Below are 26,985 nucleotides of genomic sequence, written 5' to 3'. Positions count from 1 at the left end.
GGAGCTTTCTCTATGTGTTCTCTTTCCATTCTCTGGAGTAGACTCTTTATTCCCTTTGCACAGATGAGGAAACTGACACCTACTGCAGAATATTATCATTTTTATTACTTTCCACCAGGATGTGAGTTTCTTGACCCAGGGTCCATACTTTCTTTTTCATCTATTTGTTTCTATTCTCCATCATCCTATCACAGTGAGTAGTCAGCAAATGTTGACTGAATGGTTGAAGTAGTGCTTAATCATTCAACGAGAGGTTATATGACATAACCCAGGTTATACAGCTAGTATGTGGCAGAATCTGGATTCAAGTCTAACCCAGAACATCTTTTGTAGTGTCATAGCTGCTGAAATGACCTTCAGCTTCCTCAATTAATAAGATTCTTGTGACTTCTAGGTTCATACCAGTTGACTAATCACTGCAGAGGCAACTGATCCAAAAGGGTGCTTGCGGGCAAGGGGTCAGAGGGCCTGTGTGTGTAAACCCCTCCACATGGCTCCCAGGTCCCCATCTAACTTGGTAGTATTTTGAACTGTCTTGCTTGAGCTCATGAGAGCCGAGTGTACACATTTCCTCCAAACCCTAAGTTTTGTTACTTCACATTGATAGCTTGAAATAGCCCACACTAGTCGTATTTACACCATGGGAATTGGCCAATGCTATAAAATCAGGACTTCATTTTACTTTGCTGAACAGCTGGTTGTTGGGCATTTAACCAACACACCACTAACTAGTTTACAACTGGCAAGAGGAAGATTTGCTGAGCCCTCACTCTGTCCCAGGTACTAGATTGGGAGCTTCCTATGTGTGTTCTCTTTCAATTTTCTGGAGTAGACTCTACCCACTTTGCATAGATGAGGAACCCGATACCTGCTGCAGAATGTTATCATTTTTAACTTTTTTATCACCACATAATGTGAGGTGTGAATCCTCCTGTGGCTATTCTCCAGGAGCGCTGTTAGGCCATGTAGTTTATTCCCCACCACTGTCTGCAGGTTGTTGCAGGTGCCGGGTACCAACAGGAAGTCCATGAAGATGAAAGAGGAGAATTCTCAACCATTGTAATTTACTTGCACCTCTCAGAAATTGGCATGTCCATGTTAGGGAACAGTTTAGGGTGCTCTCAGGAGATGTCCCCCAGGGCAATTAGTGACTGATGGGCAACCTCACTGCTTACTTCTGGGGTGACCAGGGAATCTCAAGGCATTTTTGTACTTCCTTATTTCTCTCTTCCCCACCCTCCACCCCTGCCTGAGTTCCAGGTCTCCTTAGCCTGTGCCTGGACTACTGCAGTAACTTCCTATGGCCTGTTTCTTATGCTACTTCCCACCCAGACCCCCTCTAATCATGTCACCATCCCTGAACCAGCATGCAGGCCGTGGCCCTCTCTGCTTGCACCTGCTGTCACTCTCTCTGCCACAAAGAAGAAGTTCGAATTTTCTTGCTGAAATCCATAAATCCCCCAGGTTCTGGTGCTAACCTACTCCTCCAGCTCGGATCTGCCTCTGCCCTTCACTCCCCCTCAGCCAACCTGATTCCAAATTGAGCCACTCTTGTTCACTCCCCGTATTTTCCTAACTCTGTCAGGTTAAGTCTCACTCTGCTGCTTATTGACAGGGTGTCCTCTCTGGACCCCTTCACGGTGTTGCTCTGAGACTGTACATCCCACATATCCTCACCGTGACATGCCCCTCCCAATTTCTTTGTTTTCTTTCTCTTGCAAAGGAAAGGTGATGGGCTTCAGAGCAGGAGAGACAGCTTCAAATATCTGCCACTTACTGTGGGAATATGGCAAGTTATTTTCTCTCTCTGGGTCTCTGATCTTCACTGAGTTGAAGAGATTAGATTAGGTCATGGATATAAAGTGTCAGCACAGAGAAGCCCCTCGAGAAATATAGGCTTCCTTGGGATCTCTGAGGACTCAGGACCACAGGTGTGTGATGGAGGTTGCCATGTTGATATCAAGAGCAGGTGTGGTGTCTGGGGTTGGAGGGTGGAGGGATTGGTTCCTTGAGGCTCAGGAGGAGGATAACGGGAAGGCAAGCACAGAACCAAGGTGGGAAGGAGACCAAGGTCAGGCAGGGCTGGCTTACCAAAGCCTCTCTGGGCACACTGAGTCTCCCTGGGCTCAGCTTATCTGTGGGTGGGAAAGGGCTTGAGGCCAAAGACTTGAGTGCAGTGGGCCATTCTAAGCAAGACCCTCTCCTCTGCATCTCAGGTTCCATATCTGCAGAATGACAAAGTAGGAGAGGAAAATATCCAAGGCATTGACCAACAAAAGCGGACAGCAAGATAGAAGTATCCCCTCCCAGGGAAATAGCAGAATTTTAAGCACATTCTAAATAGCCCAGTCCCACTGGCTGGCCCTTTCTGCAGAGACCCTGCACCAGGGCCACCCTGTTGCTTTGGGGAAGCTAACAAGTGCTGGGGTGGCCTCCTCAGGACTCTTAGGGGCAGCTCTGCCACCTGGTGGCCTCAGCAGCTGTGACTGCTGGGTGGGTGGAGGGGTAAAGGGCAGGTGCTTCCGGGCCCAGTTTAGGGATCCTGGCACCCGGAGATGACAGCCGCATCTGCCCTACGTGTTTTCTTATTTGTTCCCAGCAGGAAATCGATGATGTCAGAAACTGTGGGATAATTCTGCAGCCCCAATCAATAGACCCTGATTAATTCAGTCATGGCCGTTGGGTAAATTTGCTGCATCATAATTAGAATTATTAATTAAAAATAGGAAATCGATGGACACAAATTAAGCCAAGAAGGAGTCAGCTGGGCTGCTTTGACATTGCTGGGGCAGGTGCCTCAGGACATTCCATGCCCGGTTCTAGCTTTGGGGTCCGCATTGCATATGACCCTCCCCCCAGGATGCCCCACAGTGAGAACCCAATCTCCAAGATCGGCCACTAACAGCAGGGCCGAGAGAACTCCTAGGCCTCCCATGCCAGAGCTGGAGGCTCCCAGGAGCATCTCCCAGGACCCTTATTATTTAACTGTAAAAAGTTAGAATTTTAAAAGGAAAACATCTTTGTTTCTGTCCATTATTTTGCATCCTCTAGTCACAATCCTACATTATTCTATCATCATAGTGTCTACCTATGGTGTGTGATATCTTTTCTCTCAACAGCATGGCATAATCATTCATTTGCCACATAATTATCTTTTTAATGGCCACATAATATTCTCTGGATATGCCATCATCTACCTAACCAATTCCCTTTTCTTGGCCACTTAAGTTGATTAATAATAATTATTATTACAATATGATAATGATGATAGATATTATAAGAATTATTTTATTAATAAACTTCATTGTTATTGTTGTTGTTATTATAGCTAAATTCACTGGGTCCCTTCTCACGGTTTGCACCGTGGATTCCACACGCATTATTTCATTTAAACCTCACAGCAATCCTATGATGCAGGTGCCATTATTATCTCCCTCTGATGGGGAAACTGATACTCAGAGGAGTTAAGTGACTTGTCCAAGGCCACACAAGGCTTGTTGGAGGTGGAGCCTATAGGAGGCCGGGGTTCTTGAGCACGGCACGTTCTGCTTCCAGCTCCCCCTCCTTCTGTAAGCAAGTGGCCAGCCAGCTCCCATGGCTTACTTTCTCTTCCCCAGATATCATTTTACACATGAGGAAGCTGAGGTCTGCAGGGATGAAGTCAAGGTCCTGTAGGCAAGGGCACATCCAACTCCTTCCTTCTTGGCCCCCTCTCTCCTTGTTGCTTCCTTGAGGTCTTCTGAAATCTTATGGTGGCAGAAGAATCCCTGTATGCACATCTGTCCCCAACTGGGTATGGGGGTGACATCACTGGAGGAACTAAGCTGCTCCTGTCCTACCTTCCTACCTGGCATTTCTAAACCAGGTATGGGACAATCATTCCCTATGACCACTCCTGCCAGACCCCCTTTATGCACACCCCCATATCATATGGTGAGTGGGAATGCCTGGGGACCAGCACTCTGACTGGGGAGTTCCCTCCCTTCGCCTGTACCTAATAGCCGACCCCCGTCAGGAGTGGACCACCTGACCACATCCTTGAGAATGGTTTTTCTCCATATTTATTTCCCGGAGACACAGGACACATGCAGCTCATATGGGCTGGGCCCCAGTTATTTGGGCTACGGGTTAAGAGCAATCTCAGTGGCTCCTGGTGGTGGAACCCCATTTTCTCTCCCCTGTTTAAGTAAACAACCAGTGATGCAAGCGATAGGGAAATTAGCACAAGCTCACAACCTTGACACCTCTGTTATTGAGTATGAAAAATAAATTATTCACCAGCCTGGTACAGTGTTAGCAGCACATCGCTTGTGACAAACCCCACATTCCATTGTGTTCTGCTGGTTTGTTGAGCACAACGCCACAGGAAGAGCACTAGTTTAAAATACACAGATTGTTCCAAAAATTATTTTCTAAAATACCTGCAGTTAGGAGTGAACTCTTTCAAGGCCCTTTTCCCCCCTTTTCTTCAGAAACCAAATATAACCAGCTTTCACTTACTAGATTCCGCTCAGCAGCCCCTCTCTGCTTTCCAAATGCCCACCTCTGCCACTTTCTTCTGCCCTGTGCCACCTCTCCTCCCAGGGAAGGGTCCCTGGGATTTGAAGATGGTCTCGAGTCACAGATGGGCACCTGCCTGGCAGAGCCTCCCAGCCCTATCATTCATATCTTCACCTCCTCCTCCACCTCCTATGCCCACCCCACAATCTGCATCCCTGGCCCCTGGGAAGGAGTCCCCCAGGATACTCCGACTTCTCAGAATGAGGTACATGGTCCCCGATGACTGTCAAGAAGTATCATTAAGGGACCAGTCTTCCCTCCACCGGTAATTTACAGCACTTGTGTGCTGTAAAAAAAGTTAGTTTGAAGTGTTCTCTAACCAACTTAATTACCACAAGCCTCCTTCTGAAGATCGTTCCAGCTAGTTGAATATTAATCTGCAATTCAAAGAGTCCCCAGGCACAGATTGCAAGATCTCGTACACGCAAGTAATTAAGACCATGAGTAGACAGACTCCAAAGAACCAGGGACTTTCTCCCAGAACAGAGGATCGAAAGCTCTGGTGAATTTAGGTGATGGTGCTGTCTTTTTCACCAGCTTTCCAAGCTCAACTGATGGACCAATTTGGGACAAGAATTGAGGTGTTGGTACTTCATGAGTTCTAGAAAACGGGGTGTTGTTAGACTGAGGAAAGATGATAGAGTGGAAGAGCACTGAATTGAGAGTCCAGAGACCTGCTTCGTAGCCTGTAACTCTTGTACCTTGGGCAAGTCACTGTCCCCTCAAGAGCATCCTCATCTATAAAGGAAGGAGGCTGGACCAGACTGTAATTGTGTGTACGCATGCTCGCACGTGCAGGTGTGGTGGGAGTGTGGGTGTGTATTTATCATTGTTGACACAGCACTGACACATTGCTCAACTTAAGGGTAGTTTTCCACTTTTGCTCTGAAGAAAGTTTAAAGGAGGCCAAGCAGACAGGACTCAGGGACACCCTCCTCAGCCCTGCCCCTCTTCCCAAGAACATCTCTACTTTTGTCTTATATTTAGAGCTCTGCAAAAGGTTTCACTTGAAGAAGAAGTTTTTTTTTTTTTTTTTTTTTTTTTTTTCACTGAAAACCAGTGGCTGCAGTGATGTGTGTAGTTCCTGTCACCTCGTGACCTCAGTGTGTAGGACGCCTTTTCAGCCCTGAACTTTTGGTGAGACACTTCACTCTCCCATGCACCCTGCCTGGCAATGGCAGGAGAAAGTGCTACAAAAAGGTCTGACAACTACATCCTGCCCCCCTGCAGCAAGAGACTGCCTCTGATCCCTGTTTATCCCCAGCACCCAAGCCCCGCCCACTCTCCCCGCCAACAGGGTGCCCAAAACAAGTGCAAAACCTGCAGTGGGTGCTCAGCAAATAGTTGTCGCCTGGGTGAAGGGGCAGTGAGAATGTGATATCTGAGCCATCACTGTGTCCCTGTTTACCCTCATATGGACCCTTGGAAATTATTCAGCTTTTCCACAACAAGGACTATAGCAGGGAATCAAAATATTTGATTGAGGGGAAGTCATTTGACTTGCAGCTGGAATGCCAAACAGGACGTGTGTGTGTGCGTGCGCACACGTTTGTGTGTGCACACGTGTGCACGCTGCTTATTTTCCCAAGGTGGTTCCAAGTTTGGGCTTGGCTACTGCTTGAGGCTAAGCTGTGCAGAAACCTCATGCTGATCATGACGCATGTTAACACTGCCATCACCATGAGGAGGTGGCCAGGACTGGCAGGAGTGCCTGGTGACTCACCTGTGCCTACCCATGAACCTTCCTAAGTCAGCATGCTCCATGCTGGCACGGGGGACCCCTGAGCCCCAAAAGGTCAGCAGTGTACAGCCACTAAGTCAGAAGCTGAGTTAGTCTTGCTGGTAGCTGCCGAGCCAGCAGAGGAAGAATTCAAACCAGGTGGACATGGAGAATGTGACGAGGTCCCTGGTTGAGGGCGCAGAGCAGACTTGTTTGTTTGCAAGGCTGGGTCAGCTGGCTCGGTTTCCTCTGCTTCCCAGGAAAGCATGAAGGTGCCTCTCCCATTGTGTGCCCATGTGGCATGTCCCTTTTCTTGGCGATTGAACAGACTGCCAGTGGGGGCTGCCAATGGGCTGCTGTTCTTAGCTCATCCCAGCCTGCAGCCCATTCTTCTCTGCTCATGCTCTAGTCTTTAGAAAGGGCTTTTATATACAGGTTACTTAATGTCATTCAGATATCTTATTCCTGGGACATAGACTGGAACAAAAGTCAGAATGACAACAGCAATTAATTTTCCTGTCAAGGATGCCAGCAGTAGGCAGAGCCAGGCCAGAGCCAAGGAGCTCAACAGCACAGTGAGATTTCAAATGCACAGCCCTGGAGTCTATCTGGACTCTCTGGGTGCACTGCATATGTTACTCTCATTTCAAGGTTCAGCCACATGTGGAGAAGAGAGGAGAGGAAAATCTACTTTCAGGACCTCAGTGTTTGGCCCTTCCAACAGAGATGCAATACAAGCGAAGTGTCTGCTTGGCTCCCTCCTCATGTCCCTCAGAGAGATCAGGCCAGCATTGCTCTAGCTATGGGCTCAGAGAACTCATTGGACTTGGGTAAGGAGAAGATAAGAGCTGACAAGAACCAAGCACATCCTTCATTCTGGAGTGGTGGAAACCAAGGTCAAGTTACCTGAGGTCCTGCAGTTAAAACACTGGCCTTCTGGTCCCGCATCTCTTCACTTCTCCATCCTGCCTCCCTTCTCTCCTCAGAGTGATACCTAATTGTATAAGTGGGTGTGGTTCTTCTCATCCTTATCCCACTTACAGTTCTGTGAGGTCCAGCCTCATTGTCCCCGTTTTGCAGATGATGAATGCCAAGTTTCAGAAAGATTAAATACCACCATCATACGGTGCCACAGCCTAGCTTTTTGTCATCTGATTTCATTTTACTCTTATAGCCATCCTGATGGGCCGGTTTTAGAATACCCATTTTCTATTAGAGAAATATAGGGTTGGGGAGGTAAAGTGACTTTCCCAAGGGTACACAGCTACTCCGAGGGTAAGTTGGGACTTGAGCCCAGATACTCTTCACTGTGTGAACAGGAGAGTGGCTGAGCCAAGACCAAATGTGGGGCCTTGACACTCAGCCTGCCAACCCTTTATGCTGCCCCAGGTGGGCCCCATTTCCCTGACAATGAGACTGCCCCTCGCCCAGCGAGTGGAATGACACCACAGCATCCTTTCCACTTAGAGATGCTTCACTGCCCACCTCCACTCAGAAAACCTGTGAGGCTTGCAAATGTCACCAGGCACCATCTGAAAGGTTTTCATTTACCCCCAGGGAAGCCAACTGGACAGTTTTTCTGAAAACTTTCTCCAGAGATCTTTCAGCTAAACCAACCCCCAATATACATTGCCCTCTTTGCTCCCCACCCTGAGAGATTGTTCCACTCCAGACTTACTGGAGCAGAAATCATAACAGTATTACCAATTAATAATTATATTGCACTTAAGTAATTTTGCAGACATGTTTTCAGCATTTGCTCACCTGGTGAAATGACCTCCACTTGGCAGGTGATGGATCAGAGGCAGGATTTGCAGCCTGTCAGGGACTGTGCTAGAACTCAATCCCAAGCCTTCTGGTTCCCACTTCTGAGTTTTTCAGCATAAGGTTGGAAAAGACAAGCAAAGACTAGCAGAAGGTAGAGCAGGGAGAAGTTTCTGCAAAGCAAGTGCCAGAACCCCCTCTATGATGGGATTACTGTCATTTTGGTCACCAGCATGTCCTGGAAATTGGAGCATTATTTTGTATCTTGATGCGACAAGAACGGAAGAAAGTATTTCTCTGCTTTTCAAGGTCTGTGTTCAAACATTCGTTAATGTGGAATTCAGCACCAAGGACAGCGCCCCACCCCCTGCAGAAAGCAGATGGCCCTGGTATCATGAGACTGGAGAACTGGGAAGAGTCCCCTCAGTTCAGAGTCCAACTTGCACCCACTGCTTCCACAATATGTAGTGCTTCTCTGGTCTCTACGTGAATACCTTCTGTGTTGGGGATCTTACCATCCCCACACTCAATCCATCAAAGAAGGTGCCTTCAAAGATGGTGCCACCTATAGCGAGTGCAAAATCAGGGAGATGGTTACTGCTGAGAGGAGATTCAACAAATTCTTTTTTAAATTACAGAGTATTCGTGACATACCCAAAAGAATTGAGAAAGCAATATGAAAAATACCCACCACCCAGATTAAACAAATACTAACATTTACTGGATTCCCTGAATCCTTTCTTTAAAAAAGAAAATGTTACAAAAATAGTTGAAGTCCCATTTGTGCCCCTTTGTGCTGATTGAATGCTGCTCCCTCCCTTTCTCCCCAGGGATCATCTGTATGGATACTACGACCCTTCAATCCAGAAAGCTGTTTCAGGGCCAGAAGGGTCTCCTTTTCCAATCCCCTCATTTAACAGATGAGGAAACCAAGGCCAGGAGAGAGGACTTAAGACTCCATGTTGTTCCTAGGTCCTTTCATGGCTATTATCTTCTCTTTAACTTCATCTCGGTTTTTGATGTGGGGTGGGACGGGATGAGGATGGCCATTTTACAGACCATTGGGTTGTTCAGCTGCCTTTTTGACTCTCCACCTCAACTCCAAGATATCGAGTCCCCCTGTGCTGCATGTGGAACTAGGAGAGGAATCACAGCTGGACCATTTCCTTGGCTCACCCATTTTCCACATGGGGAATTTGAGTCATGGTTAAGATCATCAAATAATAAGGCAAATTAAATCAACTTGCCCTGGTGGGGGGGATGGAGCAGGGGGAAGGCTAGGCCTAATTGAATGTCAGACCATCATGTTCATGGACTTGAGCCTCAAGTCACTGTGAAGCCATAAGAGGACAGAGCAGTGACCTCATCAGATTGGTCACTGGGAAAAGATCACTCTAGAAGTGAGGCAGAGGTAGCATTGAGGGGACAGGCTAGAAGTGGGGTTCTGGCTTAGCAACTTGTTACAACCATTTACAGCTACTTGTGCCGCTTTCTTCTGGTGGTGTTGGGTTGTTGGGTATATTCCTGCAACTCGGGCCAGCTTCACCTCTTCATACCCTACACAATCAGACACTCCCAGGGATAGAAAATTTGTTTTCATGAGCCACTGGAAGAATGTGGCAAATGAGGGAAAGCATTATAACCCACTCCCACATGTCATGGAAAAGGCAGACCAAGGGGGTGGGGTGAGACTATTCATTTCTGGCCTGCATCTGTTCAGCTCAAGTTTTGTGGAAGAAACATTCCTGGGCCTCCCGAGACCTTTTCTAGGCTCGGCATCGCCCCTAGTGTTTCATGTGACCTCAAAAAAAAAAAAAATCATTTACTCTTTCTGGGTCCCTGCTTCTTCACCTTCAAGGTGAGAACTGGACTGGCTGGTGGCTGAGGTGTCGGTGGTTCTGATACCTCATGCTTAGACCTCTTCACTTAGAGGGCTCTTAACTCTGAGGTCTGCAGCTAGTCCACTCAACCCTGACCCTCCATGATCAAAACTGCAACAATTCACGGTGCATTTATCAAGTGCTCAGCACCGTGCCTCTCCTGTGTAGTCCCGTTCACTCCCCGCTGCCCTACCCTGCAGGAACTATTATTTTTATTTTACTTTAGGGAGAAACTGAGGCACTGAACATTTTAAGAATTTATCCAAGGTCATTCTGCAGAACCAGGATGTGAGCCCAGGTCTATTGGTCTTTACACCCTAATGCCCAGCCCCAAGCTCAGGCCAGAACAGGTCCCCATAGTAGGGTCTTCTCTTTGGCCCACATCATAAGGGAAAATCTTGTCTATAAGAGCCTTCTTTCTGCTGTCCTGAATGATGACAGGCAGCCATCTAGAACTAACTGCAGTGTTAATTTGCCTTGAAACCTGCTACAAGCTCTCCAGCTGGAGATAGCTGGAGCCATGAGCTCATGAAGCCTGTCCCCAGCACCCAAATACAAGCAAGAAAAACTGCCATTAGTGAACTTTACATGGAGTTGAAAGGTCCAGGTTCACCCAATCCAATGTCTCACTTTAAGGACCCCATTCCAGTCCCCCCAGTATTCAATTAGCTGTCAAGTAGCCCCCTAACAGCCCCTAACTGGGGACAGGAGAGGACCATCGAGCCCTCAGCTCAAGTTCAAAGATGTTTTAACTATGCACCTGGGTTTATCCTGGCTTTGAAAGTAAAATACTTTAAAAGGAAGAGAAGAAAACCCCACAGGAAGGGGAGGCCTGCTGTGCCCAGGGGTTCAGACATCCAGTTCCCACAGGCTGCCACCCGCATCTCCCCAGCATGCCAGTCTGGGGCAGCCTCACCTTGTCCTCCCACTGCCTCAGCTCCAGACCCAGCTGCTGAGGCCAGGAGTGGGCAGGGATGAGGGAGAGAGATGGGTGGGGCAGGAGGAGAAGGGGGTGAGGGTAGGGAGAGAGGCAGCAGAGCTAGAAGTGGAGACAGGTAGAGGGCAATGGAGAGACACTAAGAGAAGCAACTTCTGGGTCTCCTGTCCTCCTGGGATAAAGCTGAGCTACAGAATGAGCATGACCTTTGAGTAATTCCAGATATCCTGATCCCTGATGGCAACAGCATCCTTTCCTGGGCTTTGAAGTTCTGAGGCCTGAGGGGATCCAGCCTGAGGAGGTATCCCTTCTTCCTCTCCTCACTTACACCCGCCAGCCGGTCACTCAGTACAGATGGGCAGGTTGTGCACTGCAGCGACACAGAGAAACTTTTATGGAGGGATATGACTGGGTATGGGAACTCCAGCCCTCCCAGCAGCATTCTAAGAAGCAGGGAGCCTCTCGTATGTGCACTCACCCCCACACACTGACCAGCACTGTTAGGAAAACTGCTCCCAATCTTGACTCTTTCTAGTCACCCCCTGAGGCCCTTTATGACCTCTCTAAGGCCAATTTCTGTTCCCTTCCCTTCAGCTCTAAACCTTACAAGTTTAGAGACCCTAGAGACCCTCCAGCCAGAATCTCCTGCCTGTCCTTTCCCTGCATCCTGGGAGGACATTCCTGCCTCTAGCCTCCCCAGGCCCAGGCCACCCCTCTTCTGAGTGATGTGTGCCTTCACCTCTCCCTGACTTCCTAGCTCCCTGACTTGTAGTGTGATTTATCCTTTGTCCTTTGTCACATGTCATTGTGCCTCCCCCATCCCCACCCTCAGGTCGTGGGGACCTGGGGGCAGGAGCCATGTCACCAGTTTCTTGTCCCTTCCTCCTCTAACCATTTCTCACACAGAATTCACTGATGTATCATTCATTGAACCAGCAAATATTAATAATGAGCCCCTAGTACGGGCCAGACACGGGGGTACAAAGCAGACCTGGTCCCTGCGGCTGAGGCTCCGGGCTCCCGGACAGTTCAGCACCCACCTCTGTTGGAGAAACCCTAGTTCTTGGCTGGCAGCAGTGAAGGTCTTAAGTGTGTAAACCTGCGGGGAGGAGCGTTCCACTTCGGCCACCTACGAGAGTACACAACTCCCCCAAATTGACTCAATGTTACCAAGGGAACCCATATAGGAGCCTGGTGGTCTGATCCCCCGTGGCACATTGTGTTTGGGCAAGAAACCTATAAAATGTATAGCTGTTCCCACAATAAATGAGTTTACAAGCTGCTCGCCACAAGCTTGCTTCCACCCAACTCCCGGAGTCTGGGTCTTGACTCTGCGGCCCTTACCCCATGTGTGAGCCAGTCCAGCACAAGAGAAGCTACGTACCTCTATAAGCCAAAGGCTGCCGCCCCCGATAAACATCTGTGGCACTGCTGAGGCCCAGTTCACAGAGCTAGCAGGGTGAGCCAGAGAGCAAGGGCCAGGATCAGGGGCCCATGGAGAAGAGCCCCTGACTTTCTTTTCCCTGGATTGGGTCAACTCTGAGGCCACGTTCTGAGTTGCGTTAATCCCAGAGGTCCAGGCGGAATTCAGCTCCAGTGGTTCTCTTCCCGCCTTCCCCCGACATCCCCTTGCCCCTGCTTCTTGGAATCCTGCAGGGTCTGCTCCTGGGGAAGCCCAAACCAATCACCCTCCTGAAGCCATTTAGAGCCAGGTGATGACAATAATGACCTGTTATTAATCCCCATACTAATTTGGCTGCTGAATGAGTTCACCCTTGCACATAACATGGCAGCTTGATGGATGGCTTGGTTTATCTGCCCATTTATCTCCACATTTTCCTGAATGTTTTGTCGCGTCGTCCGACACCTCCTCTCGCAGTCACAGAATCGGATGCTTTTGCACCATATCCTGGTGACAGCTCAATCAGGCACGTGAGAGCTCCGTTTCCTAGGTGAGGCAGAGAAGCTAAACCTGAGCAGGCGGAGAGGCTTGCCCAAGGTCACGCAGGTGGTAAGGGGCAGGGTGGGCTTCCAACCCAGGTCTGTGGAATTCCGCAGCCTGACCTGTGGGGTGAGAAGCCACTGGAAAACTGAAAGGCAGGCGCTGCCGGGTGCAGAGAACGAGGTGGGGCAGGGCGGCTGCTGAAGGCCTCTGAGGAGGAGTGAATCTGAGCCTGCAGGAAGGTGCTCTCAGGACGGGGTGCTCCTCTTCTGGGTGAGCGACAGGAAGAGGTGCTTTGGTGGAGGCTGGGCCCTGTCCTACAGAACGGGGAGGGGCTGGTGCTGGGCCTGATTCCCTCTCAAGTCCCCAGCCCCTAAGAGCTCAAAGGATGATTCGGAGGCACAAAATGTAGTTGTCCTGCTTAATGAAGCTGCCGGCTACTGCCGGCCATGCCTGCAGTCATCAGAAACCCTAAGGGTCATTAACACCTTCTCCCTTGCTCAGCGCTGCATGCGTTCCTGGCTGAGGAATGGAGTGTGCAGTCAGCTCTGGAGGGGACTTGGCCTCCATCATTTGCCCCGGCCTCCTCCTCTGCATCTTAGCCATGGCCCACCCTTTGACTTCCTGGCAACTGGCAAACACAGCACCCACTTGTAGCGATGGGTAGGCTGGACTTCAGGAGTCATTGCTTGGCACCCAGAGACATAAATAACAGTGAGGGGAGCTGTCTTCAGTGAGGCCTCTGCTGCTCCTAAAGAGGGGCACTGCAGTTTATAAGAGCTCAATTTGTGCACAGCTGTCTGCACATTTTCTGAGTCTCCTGGACACCAAGGAGCCCTGCATAGCCCTCCTGCTGGCTCCTGCCTGTCATGTGGATTGTCTCCCTGGCACTGGACAGTGCTGGGAGTGAATCAGAGGGACAAAAGGGCTCTCTCTCTCTCTCTCACTAAGCCAGGGGCTCTGGGCCTACCCAGGGCACAATGATGGGCTGCAGAGAGGAACTAACTGTCTCCCTCCTCCCTGCCACAGGGAAATCCTACTTTATTACTCCATGAAGTCACAATAGAACACTTCAAGTGCTTCTCATTGCTCTCAAAACAGATACCAGCTCCCTGCCACAGCCACAGAGATCTGGCCCCATCTCCTCCTCCAGAGCCACCCTCCTCCCATCGCTGCATGCACCCCGCCCCCTCCCCCTTTGTCACCTTACACCTTCCACCTTCCAAGCTGAGACACTGCTGAGCCTTTCCTGCCACAGGACCTTTGCCCATGCTCTTTCTTCCAGAGGCTCGTCTCACTTCTTACTCTCACTCTTTCCACGGCTGCCACCTTCTTGTCCTTCAGTCCTCAGTGTCCATGGCATTTCCTTAGAGAGGCCTTACCTGCCCTCCCAATAAAGGGAGTCCACTCTCAGAGTTTTCTATTAAGCTTCTGTTTATACCTTCAGACCCGTACTGCAAACTTATAATTACATATCTACCTGTTAATGTCCTCACTCATCCAGCAAATATTTATTGAGCATCTGCTGTATGCTAGACACTGTGCTAGGTGCTGGGGACATAGCAGTAAATAAAACAAAGCCCCACCCTCACGGAACCAGTATTCTAGCACTAGCCCCAGACAATGAACAAAAAGACAAAAATAAGTATACCCAACAGTGATTCCATTGTATCAGATCATATCAGTGCTGTAAAGAAAAGATGAAGCTGGGGCTGAGGGAAAAGCTTGGAAAGGGTGGTCCAAGGAGGCGGTGTGATATTTGCTGATTGCTTCCCCACGGCTGGATTTCAGAAAGGTAGCAAGGGCACATTATGGCCTATTCCATCCCTAGTACCCAGGACATAGTAGGTGTTCAATAAAGTTTCATTGAGTGAATGAACAAGTGAGCGGCACATGAGATTTCCCTCCACTGCAGCAGAAGTGTCTTTCCTTGGTCTCATCCTTAGCAAGTCTCAGGAGCAGCCAGTCCCCATCCTTCGATAATAACTCTTGGTAGACAGGGTGGCTATTTGTCATTCACCCCAGGCCTCCTCTCCAGGGAAACCAGAGGTTGTCACCAGCAGTGATGGATTGAGTGTCACCTCTGCCTGGCAGGCCAAGCTAGGAGCTGTTTTCAAAATCCCTCTCCTGCTCCAGGTCAAATGGACCATGATACAAATGACACAAATAACAAGACAGAGTGAGCAGGAGGTCCAATACTAAAGAGTCCAATCCTGAGAGGTGGACGCTGTGTTGGGTGAAGGAAGCTGTGCCTGGAGAAGCGGGGGAGGGGAGGCCTGGAGAGTCTCCACTCTTCTGCAAAGTGGACTGGTGCCCTCAGAAGAGCTGCTTCAACTATTCTGGGTCTCAGTCTGTCCATCTGAGCAATGGGAGTGCCAGTCTTTGCTTTGGGGACCTCTAAGCTTTGGGATGCTTTGGAAAGCCAATAGTGCTCTGTAGATAAACAGGACTATTTCAAAGAGCAAGTTTCCTACAGCATTTAAAGGGTGAGTTAACTGCACAAGGTCTTGGAGGAACAGTTATATAAAGTGAGACAAGCTTTCATTGGTTGTATTCATTGTGAAGATTCTGGTTTTGCCTATAATTCATTGGACCCCGTTGAGCAGAAATCCAGAGCACACGTATGGGTGCCAAGGACCACACCTGGCTTTCTCCTTAGGATGGCTCTTCTCCACATCTCCCTCCTCCAGAGAGACAGAAGGAGTCTTGGGGATCATCTAGTGCTGATTTCTTTATTTTATGGTTGGAAAAACTGAGATCCAAAGAACAGGTGTGACTTGCCAGAGACCACACAGAAAGTCAGCAGAGAGTCTGGATTGACCCCCAGGGTCCATAATCCCCAGACGAGGCCTGAGGCAGGGAGGGATGGAGGTCAGGAGCTTCCCCAGGACCTGGTGACATTAGGATGTTCTGCTTCGGTGGGTTGCTTTCCTCTCTGCAACTCAGTTTGCTCATCCACCAGAGGTTACAGGGTCATTGGAGGATTTAATAAGATACAACCTATGAAGAGCCCAGACAGGGCTTGTATCTAATGGCCCACGCCTGCTAGCTGCCACTGTCCTGGCAATAGCCAGCAGGCACCAAGGCAGTCTGACAGCCATGCCGACTGTGGGGGTCCTCCTCTTCTAGTTAGTGCTTTGAACATTGTCCTTGGTTATACTTATCATTCTCAATTTCCTAGTCCCTTAGGTAGCACAGCAGCTTTTGGGAGTCCACAGAACTTCCCCAAGGAGATGGCAAGGACTGGAATCTTGCCCAGCCAGAGATCCCCAGAGAAGCTACCTGCAAACCTGTCCTGATCAGCTCTTCACCTCTGCTTGTCTAGCCCACTTGTATTCAAAGTGCTCTATGGAACTGGGCGTGGTGGCTCACAACTGTAATCTCAATGGCTTGGGAGGCTGAGGCAGGAAGATCCCATGTTCAAAGCCAGCCTCAGCAATTTAGCAAGGCCCTAAGCAACTTAGCAAGACCTTGTCTTTAAATAAAAAATTAAAAAGGGCTGGGGATTTGGCTCAGTGGTTAAGCACCCCTGGGTTCAGTCCCCAATACCAAAAACAAACAAAAACCAACAACAATAACAAAGTAAAACACCTGTAGCCCAGCAGTTGTTATAGGCTAACAAGAAATTGAGAGTAAGTGTTCGGAGTTGTTACAAAAGACAGCAACGTTCACATTGCCATGAGAGCCAGGCACATTGCTGAAGGACTCCTCTTACTATAGACTAATGTGGGTGTGGTCACACACTCATGGTGGGTCCCAGGGGGTGTGACCAGCACATGAGTCCCGTTCCGTTAGGACCGTGTATCTGTCTGAGAGGGACTGGGATTCATCCTTCCCCATGGGTAGGTAGAGCGCCGAGCACTGTCTAGCCTTCACTCTGCAAAATGGACTGCTCTGTCTGCTTCCCAGAGCCTCTGCACCTGCTCCTCAGCAGACTGTCCCCAGCCCTGCCTTCTGCCTGCCTTTGCTTGTGCCAGTCCCTCTGTCAGACCCGTTTCCCACCCACTAAAATCCTATCCCTTCTTCACGACCTTCCATCCAATCCTGTCCTTCTGCAGGACCCTCCTGGGCAGCTCAGCCCCCACCCGCCCCAGCCTCCCATGGCACCCTCCCCTCCAGCAAACCATCCCCTGCTGTGCTATAGGGCCCCACAACTGGACAGATGCCCACCTCTACCCATCAGTGGCCCTGGGGGTGGCCAGGCCCTCCCCTCCTTCCCAAGCCCACCCAGTGTTGTCCTTTCATTCCTCTGGGTCTCAGTGAAGTTCTGCCAAGCTGACCCAAAACAACAAGGCTCCAGCTACTGCCTTTGCCAAGAGAGCAAGTGGCTCCGCTGTGAATCCCTTTCTTTGGGGCAGTTGTGTGTAAACCCTGCCGACGCTCAGCAGAGCTGGTGAGCTGTGCACTGGGGAGAGCGCTTCTATCTTTGCAGCAGTGACTTCCAGAATGAGCCCTGCGTGTGGGGTGAAGGATGCCAGGTTCATCATGCCCCTGTCCAGATCCAGGTGACCCTGACCTGTTTTCCCTCTCCCAGGGACTGTGAACTCACACCCTGAGCTTCAGCACAGCCTGCCTGCCTCTCCTCTAACCCCTGAAGGGAAACACCTCTCCCCCATCATGACCAGCACCACGGGCAGCCAGGCTTAGTTCACCATGCTCTGGGGGCCAGAGGGAGCCAGGCCTCTGCTTCCTGCACGTCCCATAGGGGCTTCAGCCTGCAGAGCCAGACAGGAAGTTCCCTCAACATAGAGACCTGAGTCCCACTGTGCCTCCCCAGGAGCATCTATTGCCTGCTGGACCCTAAAGTGACCCAGCTGAAGTGTTCAGCTAGAGTGAGGGAGAAGTCACTTTATATTGCCCTAAGAAATCCCTCAGTGAGACCTATGGAAGACCTTTCTGACGGAGAGAAATTAAAAACAGACATTTTAAGTGAGAAATCAGGTTTTCACACACTCTTCCCCATTTTGGCTGCTTCCTCACTGTGAGGATCCAACAGGAAGCTCAGCAGCTGTGGAGCTGTGGAGGTGGTGCCAGAGACCCTGCCAAGGTCCCACCTCCACCCCAGGCACGGGGTGCCTATGGGCTCCATGGGCCGCTGCTTGGTGCCCACATTCATCTGGGCAAATTCTGTTTGGCACAGGCCCAGAAAGGTTCCCAAGGCCCATGACCAAGTCAGGGAGAGGCTTTCCTCCACCAGAACTCGCTGTTTGAAGCGAGTGGGAGGGAACTGTCGTGGTGGGGAATGGCAGCGATGTCCTGGCGTGAGCTCACTCCCCACGGGAGACTTGGACCCCGTGCTCAACGTTCCCCTGTGCTTTCCAGCGTCCCCCCCAACCACTGTTTGTTTTGTTTCCCTTACAGTGCACATCTGGGGGTCTCATTCCCACACTGGGAAAAACAATCACCAAATTCCCTTTGATCTCCCCATCCCCAGTCTGAGCTTAGCTCAGAGCTCTGGAAGGAGGGTAAGGGGTGGACGCTGGCGAGGGTACAGGGCCCTGTGGCCCCCTGGCAGGCCTGTGGTATCTGCCTGCTGCCTTTGAAATTTACCTCTTCCAAAGAGGTAATTCCTTTGTGCACAGACATGATTTATGAGACTTTCTAGGCAAATTGTGGAGATAAATGGTCTTTGGGGCTGGGAGGCTTCAAAGGCAGTGTGTGGGCAGATCAAGCAGCCGCAGGCTGGCCCTTGCTCAAAGCCTGGGGGACGTGAGGCTGCTGGGCAGAGCTAAGGACCGCACAGCTCGGGCGGCCAGCCCCTGGGGCTGTTTGGGACTGCCGCAGCTTGCCTCTCCCCGGGACCACACTGACCCCATTGCTGTCCAGGAATAGGCAGAAGTGCCAAGGTCATGGAGACCCATTCATCCCAGAGACGGGTGCAGCCACAGGCAGAGGTTTGCAGGGAGGATGTGCGCCTTCTGACGCAGACTCCATAACAGCAGGGAGGGTCAGCATGGGGGACTCCTGCAGGAGACCATGGAGGCCGCCCAGCCTCTCCGATCAGTGTGGCCCAGCTGCCTGGTGAAGGCACCAGAGCTTCACTCCCCTCCTGCCTCCGACTGGTGACCTGGACAGGCTTACTCTTTGGGGGTTAACAACCCCTTCTGAACGAGAAGAACACAGGCCTAACCGAACCCCAGTGTTCCAACTCTGCGCTTCCAGGGCCTTCTTGTTCCTTGTTCCCTGTAGCTGTTTGAGACAAACAAGCCAGAGATTACCCTGGTTGGGAGGTGGAGGGCAAGTACCCCCCCCACACCTAACCACAGCCTCTTCCTCTTTCAAATGGGGATAACTAACTCTCCTGTGGAGTGTGGCTTAAAATGAACAAGATAACAGCAGCCAGGTCTCTAAGGCTTGCTATTCCTCCCTGTTATCTGTCCATGCAATATGGTGGCATTCTATATCCAGAGCCGTCCCTGATTTGAGAGAGAGAAAGTCCCTGATAAGGTTCCTGAAGTTGATAAATTTGACTTTCACACCTTCTCATCTCCTCTCTCCTACTCAGGTTAATAAACACACACACACCTTCTTAATCTGGCTCCCGGATCTGCTAATTGCCACTCGGATATTAACAGATAGCTGAGGAATTAATGGCTGATAATGCCGCATGATGGGATCTTGCCCCCCCCACCTACATAAACACGAGCCTGTTGGCATTTTAATAGGGATTCCTCCCCCCACCCCACCCCCATGGAGTCCTCACCGTACAAAGGCCTGTGCTGGCTTCCATTCATCCATCCATAGAGACATGTGACTCTGGGAAAACCTTAGTGACCCTCCCGATTCCCTCCTGGTATTTTGGTGAGACTTCTGGTTGAAAAGGACTTGCCTGGCTGGAGCTGGGTCCAAGGCAAAGCAGGTAGCATAAGGATGGTGATGGGCTGAAGCCACTGCCTTAGCTCAGGGATTTTAATGTCCCCATTGCCTTTGTTCCCTCCCCCTTCCCAGCTACCCCCAGGCATTGCCTGCTTCAGGCCTCCTGATCTGGGGTCCCACGGGAGGGCATGCTCGCCACTTACAGCTGCCCCAGCGACAGCCAGTCCAACCTCCCCTCCCTCCTCCCCACTTTCTCATGGGGCAGCAATTTCCCATTAGCTTGTCTTTTCTCACTGACTGTGGGCGTCTCAGCCCTTTGCACACAGTAGGGCCTCAATAGTTGATGATCAAATGATCCTCTCCTCTCCTAAAAGCTGGTGTGGTAGGGATAGGTAGACATGGCCTGCTAGTTTCAAACAGGCAGTTTGCTGAGGAATGTGACCCAGCCTGTCCACTCAGGCCAGGCAGGGCTGCAGGTACCTTGCTTCTTGGAAAAGAATGCATGTGGGGGTCAGCATGGTGGGCCCATTTCACAGAATGATTCTCCTAACCTCGAGCCCTCACATCCTCATCTGTCTGTCCCCGAACAGCTCAGACCTGTAAAATGTGTTTTGCAGGGGAGGGGGCGCATGAGATAACTTCCAAAGCCTGTGAGTAAGAAAGTCAGCATCTGACTCTCAACTCTGCCTTTTGTTATCAGAGGTGATCCCCCCGCCACCCCGGCAGGAAACATTTGTCAGCATCTGGAGCCGCTCCGGGTTGTCACAATTGTATGCGTGTGTGTGTCGGGGGTGCTACCACATCTAGAGGGCTGGGATGTTGCCGAGCATCCTGCAGTGCACAGGAGAGCCTCACAACAAGGAATTTTCTGGCAGCAAATCTGGAAAGGGCCAAGGTCGAGGAATCCTGATTTAGTTCTTTAATGTACCTGAAACTCAGTTTTCTGAGCTGGAAAATGGGTGCTCATCCCACCTCACATGGTTTTCCTCAAATCCTGCAACAGGCAGGGTACGAATAAAAGGCACAGTTATCAAGGATGGAACGAAGAAACCCAGGTGTGAACATGGCCGCTTCCTGTAGGCACTCAGGGCTAGTGCTTCTCCCCTGTGTAATGTGCTTACACCTCGGTCCCTGTCACCGGCAGGAGACAGAAGGGACTCAGAGGTACAGCACTGGGAACCCTGGCTTCCCCTCAGAGGTGAAGAGAGATGTGGAGAGTGTGCGTAAGGAACACAGGGCAAGTAACAAGTGTAATAAATAGATCACTAAGAGCTAATGATGCCTCATTATAATCCTGTGCTGTCAGCATCTTCTAGGCTTAGGGACTGTGTCAGGAGATTTGGGGTTTAATCTATGGCACCTTGGTCTATTAATATTTAATTCCAACAATCTAAGTGGTGGAAAGATAGGGAACTGAGCCATGGCTCAGCTTAGAGCTCGGGTAACCACCTCACATTTGTCTTCCACACGAAGACAAAAACGCACCTTCCACCTCCACCCTGTCCCCTCTGGCCCATTTCTCAAGTGGGGACATTGAGCAACAGGTCATAGAATCACACAATATTTGGACTGGAAGAGACCCCAGCATTACCTACCAGTGCTTCCAAATGGGGTCCCTACTGGCATTTGGAGGGTGTGGTTCTGTACTGTGCATGAATGTCCTCTATCATTTGTGACTACCTAATCCCTCCACACACGTTTCCAGGTGCCTGCTAGAGGAGGGTTACCTATGCCAGGCAAAAGCCACTGACCCAAATCTGTCCTCCACAGAGGTGAAAGCAGGAGCCCAGAGAGGGGTGGATGCTGCCCCAAGAGTGCCCAGCTTCAGCTCTGACGCACCTTCCAATGCTCCCTTGGAGTTGCAATATGGGACAGGAAAGGGTGGAGGGTTTGGCCTCTGAGAACTCGACTGTGCTTTATTTGGGGCAAGTCAGTTGACAAATGGCCTCTCTCCCTGGGAAGTCACTTTATCAGTGGGAATGGTTTCAGGGGGCTACACCTCCATCTCTGCCTTTGCACCACAACTCTAGAGACTCTGGAACAATCCCATGACCTGGCAGCATCCCCTCTGTCTTCTGAGGAGAATGGGGACCATGGGCCATTGCTGTGACTGCATCAAGCCTTTCCATTGCTGGGTAGGCACCGTGGCCTAGGTCATGGTACAAGGTAAGGCAGCTCAGGCTCAGGGGCTTCCAGGTCTACTTCAGCCCCTTGAACTTCGCTGCTGTGGAACAGTCCTCCTCCTGGCTGAGTCTCAGGACTCCCGTCTGTGGATGGGAAGACCAGCCTTCTCTCCCACCCCCATGTTGGCCCAGCATCCTCTTGCCCATTTCTCTGAGAGGACCAGTGAGAACAGAAATCATGGGGAGAAGGCAATTTTGGCCCCAAGAGCTTTTCAAAGGACCTATGTTTGGCCCCACTACCCCTGGCTGATTAAATCAGCATGGCCAAGGGCATTCGAAGCATGAGTGCTTCTTAAAGCTTCCCCCAGGGATGCCAGTGTGCAGCCAAGTTAAAAACCACTATCTGAGGGAGTAAACTCCCACAAGCCCCTGGGTGATAGCTCTTGGTAGCTGGGAGACAAGCCGGTCAGACCCCTGATCAGCACTGTGGGCAGCTCTTCCTCTACCCAGCTGGGTGGGACAATGTGTATGTGGTGTGGGGGAAAGCAATCACAAAACAAGGACACACCCAGCTCCCCTCCACCCCTGGGCCAGGGAGACTCCAGGGCTAATGGAAGAGCTTGTACACAAGACAGCTTACACAGAAATTTACACAGATTCTGTAAAGAAATTGATACAAGCCAGACACAGTGGTGCATTTCTATAATCCCAGCAGCTCAGGAGGCTGAGGCGGGAGGATCACAAGTTCAAAAACAGCCTCAGCAATTTAGTGAGGTCCTGTCTCTAAATAAAATATTTTTTAAAAGGGTTGGGATGTGGCTCAGTGGTTAAGCACCCTTGGGTTCAATTCCTGATTGCAAAAAAATTATGCATAAGTGGTGACCAAAAAAAAAAAAAAAGGTTGCCACCAAATGATTGTTCCTAATAAAGAAAAGTAGAAAAGTCAACAAAGACATTAAAAATATACCTAGTGTGCCTTTAATAATTGATCCTCAGGAACTCAAAAAGATACTCGTGGGCTGGGGATGTAGCTGAGTGGTAGAGCACTTGCTGAGCATATGTGAGACCTGGGTTCAGTCCCCAGCACTGCAAAAATAAAAATGAGATGCTGGTATGTCAGTATTCATAGGTAGCGGCATTGTTCACAGTAGTTGATAGGGGTACTACCCCAGTGTTCATCAACCATAAATGGGTAAACAAAATAGGAAATATTCAGTACTATAGGAAATTTTCAATACCGTTCAGTCATTAAAAAGAATGAAGTACTTACTGATCATGCTACAACATGGATGAACCTTGGAAATGTGCTTAAGTGAAATAAGTCAGACACAAGACACTAATGTGATTCCACTCATATGAAATATCTAGAAGAGGAAAATATGTAAAGAAAGAAAATTAAAGTCTCCTGCTGGCTAAGGGGTTGGAGGAGGGAGTTATTGCTTAATTGCTAATGGAGTTTCTTTTGGGGGTAATGGAAAAGTTTGGAAGTGGTGATGTTAAGGCACACACACTGTGAATGTAATGAATGCCACTGGGTCATACACTTAAAATGATGAAAATGGAAAATTTATGTTCCATATCTTTTAATAGGGTAGGAAAATTCTGAATAAATCAATCAATAAAGTAACTGAAGAAAATAAAATTATGGGAAATAGGGTCACCTGTGGAAAACCTGGGACCTCTGACAACCATTCACACATAAACCCATCTCTGAATAAGGCATTCATGAAAAGTCTCATCTCTATGGGTTATTATTTAATTATTTAAGCCCAGGCTGGCTGCTAGAGTCCCACATCCCTCTTCCATCAACCCCAGGCCACATCCAGCGGGACAGCAGGTGTTTGCAACTCAGACTCACAGTCACTCTCTAGCTGTGGGACCTGGGACAAGTTATTTCACCTCTCTGAGCCTCTCTTCCTTATCTGCAAGATGGCAATAATAATAGCACCTGCTGCAATAAATGAGAAAAATCCACTTTATACCTTTATCTCATGGCCTGGTGCATAGGAACTACTTAATCAATGTAGTTACCAATTAAAAGCCTGCCCATGGTGACGTCATTGAGAAGCCACTCCCTCTCGTGAGGTACCAGGAGCCCATAAGGCTGAATTCCAGAGTCTGACTTGGTCACCAAGTGGGGGAACTCACCAGTTACGCACTTCCGGTTGCCCCTTAAGCCTTTAGTAGCTGCCCAGAGAAAACATAGCCACCTGAAAAACCAGCCAGGACCAAATATAATTAGGAAGGAGAGTCTGTGATAGGAGAAAAAAATATATTTGTGTGATGGGGTGACATTCCAAGGCGAAGTTGGAGTTTGTGATTGCTACAGAAGAACGCAACGTCCTGTTATAATTATAATAATGATAGTTTTTATTCACCTTCAGCAGAGTAGATAATTGACTCGCTGCAGCTCTGCCTCATTTCTCTGTCATTGCTGGGGAATGAGGTGTTTTTAAGTGAATTTTCTAGATAACTAGAGTTTATCCCTGTGAACCCTAACATTCTCTTCCCATTTAATCACTCCAGGGAGAAATTTCTCTGGAATGGATTACACACCTCCCTGCTTCCTTAATCAGAATATTCTAAATGGAGTGTAATCTTTTCCTGTCAATTTAGAGATGAGGGGCTATTTGCCCTTTTATTAATGGCTCCAAGTAGCTTTGCTTGTTTAGTCTACAAATATTTTCCATTTATTTCCATGGTTTCCCACGGTGCGCAGAGCTCTTCCCACATATTTTAGGAGCCCCATAAAACATACACAGGTGCACGTACACACACACCCACACACCAGTCTGTGGTGGGAGAAACCAGAAGGTCAGGCTGAATAGATGGGCATTCACACGGGCTTCTACAATGCCTGAGCCGCCTTCTCCAGCGGCCCTGCCCCTACTAGACTGAACACTCCAAGAGGCAGGACCCCGCCCAGCATTCACAGGAGCTTGGTAAACATTGAAAGGAAAAGAAAAGGAGTAAAAGTCCCTGAGTGTTATTGCATGGACTTCGTGATGACATTCCACCTTCCTACTGGGTTTGGACTGTGCCAGAAAAAATGGAGGTCACCTGATAAGCAAAGAGTAGCTGTATGCCCTGGGATGCATTGAGGACAAACTGGCCTTGGATTCCAGTGATTTTCTACAAAACCAAGGTCTTAGGGCAGTAACTGTGATTCCCAACAAATGAAGAGATCCCTTGTTCTGCATCCTGAGGTTGCTCACAGTGCTGAGCAGAGAGGGAGTGGTCAGGCTTTGTGGTATCCCTGGCCTTTTGCTTTGTACCTGCTGTCCTGATCTCAGTGCCACCTGTAAGTTTCTCTCCTGAGATAGCCTCCAGAAAGTGTTCCACTTACCTGTTGTGGAGAGTGGGGATCAGAAGACCTGGGTTTAACCTTGCTATCACCTTGGTCATCATCTAACTCCTCTGACCCTTTTTCTCCCATCTGTAAACTGGGGAGATAACAAAATCTAAATCACAGGATTGTAATTTTGCTAACATATGTAAAACTTCCAGAATGGCACCAGCACACAACATTTAAAAATGTGGTTGTCATTATGATAGAATCAAATGTATATTAAGCTTATGTGAATCAAACCATGTGTTTGGCAACAAAGGAGAGAGAGAAATGCCTTAGAAGTAATTCTGCTATTCTTTTTTCTCCCTGGATATGTGTCTGTAAGACAGGGTAGGGTGGAGCTATGCAGGGTTGCTACTGTCACTCTGTCGTGTGAGTCTTTCAGTGTGAGTAGAGGTTGTAACTATAGATGGACTTGATTTTTGCCTACTGTAATACCAAGTGGGAAATATGGGGTGTGGATCACTCATAATTTGTCATCTTAGTTTGTCTGTGTAAATATTTGGGGCAGGAAAGAAGAAGGGATGAACCAAGTTGGGGATTCTGGGATTCTTAGCGATTCTGTCTACTAAAGGATGACGGGCAGGCTCCATGACTTTGACCACCTGACCCTAGTCAGCTAGTGGGAGGGACAGGTCGGAGATTGGTAGGGCTGATGGAGCGATCCCTTCAACCAGTCCTCTGGCCCCCAAAGAACCCAGGTGCTCACTGGCCACACTCACCTTGTGCTCTTGCACACGCTCCACACTGAAATGTCACTGCATCTGGCCATACTGAGCCTACCCCATGACACCTTCCTGATCCCACTCAACTACCTATTTCCTTTCTGAGTTTTCTAAACTCTAGAAATCAGGAGCACAAAGATCAACGGATCATCTGTGTCTTCAAGCGGTAGAGCAAGGAACCATTCCAGCTTGCCCAGGACCACTGGACCTCCTGGAATGTGGGACTTTTAGTGCTGAAAACAAGACTGGTGGTCACTCTATCAGGCAGTCAAGTGAGCCACTTTTTATAGCCCACCTGAGATGCTCTCTCTCCTGGGAAGCCTCACCTGATCTCCTAGCTGGAAGCAACCTTCTCTCCACTGAACTTCTCCTAGAACATTGTTTGTGCCTGTCCAAGCCTGAGTCCACACCCCACCCTCACCCCAGAATTCAGGGGAATGAGGCTATGGTGCAGATATCTTGCTATTGTGTGCCCTGTACACACCAGGTGAGGGTCAGAATGGAATGTGACAGCGGGCAGTATGACCTTCCTGGAGCTCACCATTCCTCCCCTTTCCACAGTTGTAGAGTGAATGTCTGTAAAGCTGGCTTAGCGATCACTCTTTGAAACATTTAATTACATATAAAGATCTTGAAAGCCGTCTCTTACCTCCCAGGGAAACATTTCTTTTTCCTGCCTCTTCTGAAGCTGGCTGCTTGGAAAGGAATGAAATTGAACTGAAGATGAAGCAACCAGGGGGCACAGGTGTTACTGAAAGGGAAAAAGAGTCAAAAGGATGATGGAGAGATGGAGCCAGGGGAGGGGCAGGGAGTTAGCAGAAATGTTCCCAGTATGAGGTACTAGAGAGGAGAAAAGCAACGAGTGTGGGAAGAGAGGGAAGAGGGCAGGAAAAAGAGAAAAGGGAGCTGGACTGAGCTGGGGAGTCAATAGGAAGAGGAATACAGTCACAGAGAAGAGGGGTGGTGAATGCGGAGAGGAAGGGTCCGGCTGAGAGGAACAGAGAAAGACAGCAACCAAGAAAAGTCTCACAGCTACAGAGAGGCAGCTTGTCACTCCAGCATTTCAATACAGGAGAGAAAGAGGCTTGGGCATTGATTTGGTTGGGAGAGAATGGCCAGACTGGAAGATGCTTTTCGAAGCTGGGTTGAGGAACAAGCCCACCGCCGTT

The 26,985-nt window shown here is 49.4% G+C and overlaps 1 protein-coding gene across 11 annotated transcripts in view; it reads left to right on the top strand.

The window, feature by feature from the left end:
• The window catches only part of MEGF11 (multiple EGF like domains 11), a 313,791-nt gene that overhangs the window by 213,034 nt on the left and 73,772 nt on the right, over positions 1-26,985 (top strand). The window lies entirely within an intron of this gene.

This window comes from Sciurus vulgaris (genome assembly GCF_902686455.1).
Source record: "Sciurus vulgaris genome assembly, chromosome: 2".
Taxonomy (NCBI): Eukaryota; Metazoa; Chordata; class Mammalia; order Rodentia; family Sciuridae; genus Sciurus; species Sciurus vulgaris.
Note: the sequence above shows the minus strand (reverse complement) of the source record. Positions and strands in the feature narration are given on the sequence as shown.